General features: G+C 55.1%; 1 non-coding gene across 1 annotated transcript; it reads left to right on the top strand.

The window, feature by feature from the left end:
* The first annotated feature begins 4,876 nt into the window (after positions 1-4,876).
* On the top strand, positions 4,877-4,958 carry TRNAS-AGA. Its single transcript has one exon. It is a non-coding gene; the product is annotated as a tRNA-Ser (tRNA).
* The last annotated feature ends 314 nt before the right edge of the window (positions 4,959-5,272 follow it).

The following is a 5,272-nucleotide window of genomic DNA, read 5'->3' on the forward strand; positions in this document are numbered from 1 at the left end:
GGACTGACACTCTAAAGGTCCTTGGTTCAATCCTGGGCTTTGACAGGTACTTTTATCCCTCTTCGTGCAGGGGCAGCTTGACCTCTGGAAGCCACTTTATCCTGAGGCAAGTACCTGGCTTTGAGCTTCCCAGCAGGACACCAGCGTGGGGGCTTCCTGGCCCACCTGCAGGGCTGGCTCCAGGCTTTCTGCTGCCCCAAGCAAAACAAAAATTTTGGGCTGCCCTCCCAACCCCAGACCTGGGCTGTCAACCCCCCGACCTTGCCCCCCCACACCCTCTGCTCGCCCCAGTTCTGGGCTCTCACCCCCGACCCCACCCACACCCCCTACTGCCCCGGCCCTGGGCACCCCCACACCAGTGCTGACGTTGCCCCCTCCCCCACTCAGCCTCCAGCTTGGTCGGTGTGCTGGCAGGGTCGGGTAAGCAGTGGGGCTCCCGGGCCGGGCCTCAGCCCAGGGTCCCTCCAGCCAGGGCTCCCGTCCGTCCAGGGACCAGCTGGGAACCCCGGGAGGGTCAGAGCCGGGGGACTGTCCCGGCAGGAGGCGGAGGAGCTGTGGCAGGGGAACCCCAGAGGGAGTGGAGCCCCAGATGAGCGGGGACATGGCGCCCCACATGGCAGCGCCTCGCCCCCTATGACCCCCGCTGCTGCTTAGCTACTAAGTCTGGCCGTCCCTGCTGTGGCGTTTTGGGGGCGCAAGCCGCCCGGCAGCACACTGGTGTCCCCTGGCTGGTGGAGGCCTGCCCGGACAAGCCGCAAGGTGTTGTACCAGAACAAAGCGACAACGGGGATCTTTTCAGGGGGCGCAAGGGGACAAAGACTCCACAATAATTATGAGAACAATTTGATATATGACCAATAACTAATATTTTTAATCCTTTCACAGACACACACATTATACCTAAATACCTACACACACACACACACCCGTCAGATGTTCTGCAGCTGCTGCATAGTTACCAGTCCTGAAGATAGCTTGAGTTTGTGGCTTGATTTTGCAGCCTGGGTTCGTAGCTTGTGGCGATAACTGGCCAGGAAAGCCGGGCACAAGGACGAGCTGGGTCTCTGTTGGGCCTGCACCGATGTCCTTCCATGTTGGCAGCGGAATGTTACCCATCCAAAAGTCTCCCCATCTCACCCATCCTTTTTGTAGGCTTTCGTTTGAATCCAGAGTCTGTAGGTCTTGCTGTGTCACTGCCTCTGGGTTTGGTGACTGATCACCCGTCAATTGCAGGCGTGACTGTCAGCCTGGGACCTGGCTTTGATCTTCCTTCTATTGCACCTTTTCTTTTTAGGGTGGCCTCTTCTTACTTTGTTAGGGCTCTTGTCTGCATCTCCAGCCGGTGGGGTTTGAACTCTATTTCATCAGGACAGGCGGGGGCTGGAGGTTGATTCTATCATCCATCCATACCTCAGTCACACATCTAACCTAAACTAATAAGAGTACAGCAGGGTTTGCAAAAATGAAGATTGGAGGAAGCTATTACAAAATGGAGTAAGCGTTTTAAAACGGGGTTTGAATTACAATATGGCAAACAGTGAACAGAAGTTACAATATAGACAAGTGTAGTGAATGGTGAACAGAAGTTACATTGATAAAGTGAACAATTAAAAACAATTTCATTCATCAGTTTTACAGGGGCTGTAGGTCGGGAGTGAGGGGCATCAGCAGAGCTGTCAATCCGGAGGTGAGGACTGGGATAGCAGGGGCTGCGGGTCGGGAGTGAGGGTCACCACCAGTGCAGTGATTGGGAAGCTCAGCAGGGAGCCCAGGGGGCTGCAGTTCAGGAGGGGCACCGCTAGAGCTAGGGGAAGCCCAGGGTGCTGCAGGTCGGGAGTGAGGGGCACCCGCAAAGCTGTGAGTCTGGAGGTCAGGACTGGGATAGCAGGGGCTGCGGGTCGGGAGTGAGGGGCACCGGTAGAGCTGGGGGAAGCCCAGGGGGCTGCGGGTCGGGAAGTGAGGGGCACCACCAGAGCTGTGAATCTGGAGGTCAGGACTGGGATAGGATGATGGGCAGAGGGTGTTTGGTGGAAGGGCCCATCTCTCTGGTCCTCTGGGCCAGGGAAGAATGATGGGGTTGGAGTCTTGTTCTTCACATTCACGGTGTGAGTACAGAAGGTGCTGGAGCTCTGACCAGGGAGGGCATTAGGAACCCATTACCCTGCAGGGAAACATTCACCCACTGATCTATACTCTCAACAAGGAGTGTCATGTATAGCCCAGAGCAGGAACAGTTTTTAACGTGAGGGTTAGTAAACTTTCTCTCTGTACAAACACCACAGCTTACAAACTCCCCACCCCCGCTCTGTGTCACCAGAGCACAACAACAACTCTCCTTGGGGCACACACAGCTCCCCAGCTCCCTGCCCGTCAGTCTCTCCAGCATTGCTCCAATCCCTTAAAGCAGGGTCTCAACCTCAGTTTACCTTAGGGCCAGGGCCAGTCCTCCCAGTGGGCCAATAATGTCACTCATACTGCCCAGAACCCATCCCCCAAAACTCTGCCCCTCACCTGCCTAACACTCTGGGAGGGAGTTTGTGTGGGGGGAGGAGGTCTAGGGTGCAGGCCCTGGGCTGGGGCCTGGGGTGCAGGCTCTGGGGGAGTTTGGGTGCAGAAGGGGCGAGAGGCTGGTCTCTGGGAGGGAGGTTGGGTGGGGGAGGGGTTCTGGGGGGCAGGCTCTGGGAGGGAGTTTGGGTGGGGGAGGGGTTCTGGGGGGCAGGCTCTGGGATGGAGTTTGCAGCGCTGTAACAAGGGCCAGGCGAGTGAGGCACTTGCCTCGGGTGCGCAAAGTGGAGGGGCGCAGCTCTACCCCGATCAGCGGCACTTCCGCAGCAGCTCTACCGATGCTGCTTCTTTGGCAGCAATTCGGCAGTGGGTCCTTCCCTCCGAGAGGGACTCAGGGACCCGCTGCCAAATTGCCGCCGAAGGATGAATGAAGCAGTGGTGGCAATTTCCTTCCCTCCAACAGGGACTCAGGGACCTGCCGCCAAAGAGGCTGGAGCCGGCCCTTGCCTCGGGCACAAAAATTCCTTGTTCTGGCTCTGGGAGTTTGGGTGCTGGGTGCAGGCTCTGGGCTGGGGCAGGAGGTAGGGGAACAGGAGGAGGGGTGGGGGTGCAGACTCTGGGCGGGATATTGGGGCCAGGTGGGAGGGGGCATGTGGGAAGGAGGAGGGGGTGCAGGCTCTGGGAGGGAGATTGGGGCAGGTGGGAGGGGGGGTGTGGAGGAAGAGGGCACAGGCTGTGGGAGGGAGTTTGGGGCCGGGGGGGGTGGGGAAGGAGGGCGTGCAGACTCTGTGAGGGGCCGGCAGCCACTGGAGCGAGCAGGCAGATACTGCTCAGCTCCGCTGCACTGCTGGGGCCCCGGGGGGGGGGGGGGAGCGCCTGGGGGCGTCAGGTGGGGCCAAGGGAGTGACCCAGTCCCAAAACTGCTGGAGCCCCACGGGCGAGACCTGGGGACCAGGACTGCCAGCCAGACAAAACACCTTTAAGAGGAGGCGTCCCTCTCCCTGTCAAAAACTGATCTTCCTCCTTCAGTTCAGTGACAGCCTGAATTGTTCCTTATCCCGGCAGAGCCAGAGGACTGAAAGCAGCAACATCAAACCCCTGTGTAGCTCGCAGGAATGGACATAAACACTCCCTGGTATCTGAGATGTTCAGCTTTCCCTTGGTCAACTACAAGGCTAAAGGGAAAGGAGGTGGTGCCAGGTATAAAGAGTGAAACACGACACATCATAGTTATGCCCACGGTGGCTGCAAAATCTTTTGATGTACTTCTTCTTAGCAGCCGTGTATTGTTTTCTCTGGAGCCTAGGCCTTGACCAAGAAATTTGTATCTTGATAAAATAATCAACTGCCCCTGGACTTGACACCCACTGGGGTGTCCCTACACAGGTACAAGTACTAATAACATGGCTGCCTTTTAGCCATAGATTTTTAATCAGGGCAATAAATTGAAACAAACCCCTGTTAAATCATTTCTCAGCCCGAATCCTTCACCCACATTCCCTAGAGCATTGGGGCCACCATGTGGATGTTTCAGTTCCGACCTCAGTTTCATACAGAGACAAAATTTCCTTTGCACAGATCCATGAGGCTAGGACTATAACAACAATGTTTAAAAGGGGACTGGATAAATTCATGGTGGCTAAGTCCATAAATGGCTATTAGCCAGGATGGGTAAGAATGGTGTCCCTAGCCTCTGTTCGTCAGAGGATGGAGATGGATGGCAGGAGAGAGATCACTTGATCATTGCCTGTTAGGTTCACTCCCTCTGGGGCACCTGGCATTGGCCACTGTCGGTAGACAGATACTGGGCTAGATGGACCTTTGGTCTGACCCGATACGGCCCTTCTTATGTTCTTAACAGCAAAACCTCTCTGTGTCTCTGGTCTGAGCCAGGGCATTCGATTCCAGTGAACCCTTCTCTCCTGCAATGGCGACGGTCAGACAGAGGGGACGTGGCACCTGCATCCCTGCCAGGAAGATATTGGCTCGGCTTCTTTCTTTCTGCTGCTGTTGTTAGTCCATGAAACATCAAGGGTGGAATGCAAGACTGAATTCATGCACCAGCCCTCAGTGCCGCAGAGAAATCCTGCTTCCTGCTATTGGAACGATGTGCCAGAGATTTGACTAGGAAAGGGACTGTCTGAATTGTCAGAGTGGGGAATGAACAACAATCTACAGCAATGTCGTTCACACAAACACACTCTAATCCTGCTCCAGCCGGAAGGGAAATGGGCAGGAATTCTCGCTGTTCAGCCAAGGACACACATTAATGCAGCCATGAGTGTGCTGGGGAAGCTGGTCTGAGCAAACAATTTGAAGTGACAATTCAGTGAGAACAGAATCATCATGTAGTGAAGTAGGAGTATGTCAAGTAGTTGTGGCTGAGTGGTTAAGGCGATGGACTAGAAATCCATTGGGGTCTCCCTGTGCAGGTTTGAATCCTGCCAACTACGCAAGCACTGCGCTGTTGTTGTTGTTATTATTGTAGCCTTAGTGCCTGAGCATCCACAGTGCGAACTGGAGCCAGATCTACTTTCACTCTGTCTACACTTAAAATGCTGCTGTGGCACTGCTATAGCACTTTGGAGTAAACAGTGTCTGGAGGGATTTTCCCATCCCTGTAACAGCTACATGGACAGAACAATTCTTCCTTTTCTTTAGCACTATCTAACCAGGGCTTAGGTCTCTCTCGTGCAGGCCCCTTCTTTGGCATTTTCTGCTGGGTAAGAAGGTTTGAGCTGCGATTGAAGCTTTTCCCACACTCACT

The sequence above is a fragment of the Mauremys mutica genome, unplaced genomic scaffold (assembly GCF_020497125.1).
Source record: "Mauremys mutica isolate MM-2020 ecotype Southern unplaced genomic scaffold, ASM2049712v1 001060F_np12_obj, whole genome shotgun sequence".
Classification (NCBI taxonomy): domain Eukaryota; kingdom Metazoa; phylum Chordata; order Testudines; family Geoemydidae; genus Mauremys; species Mauremys mutica.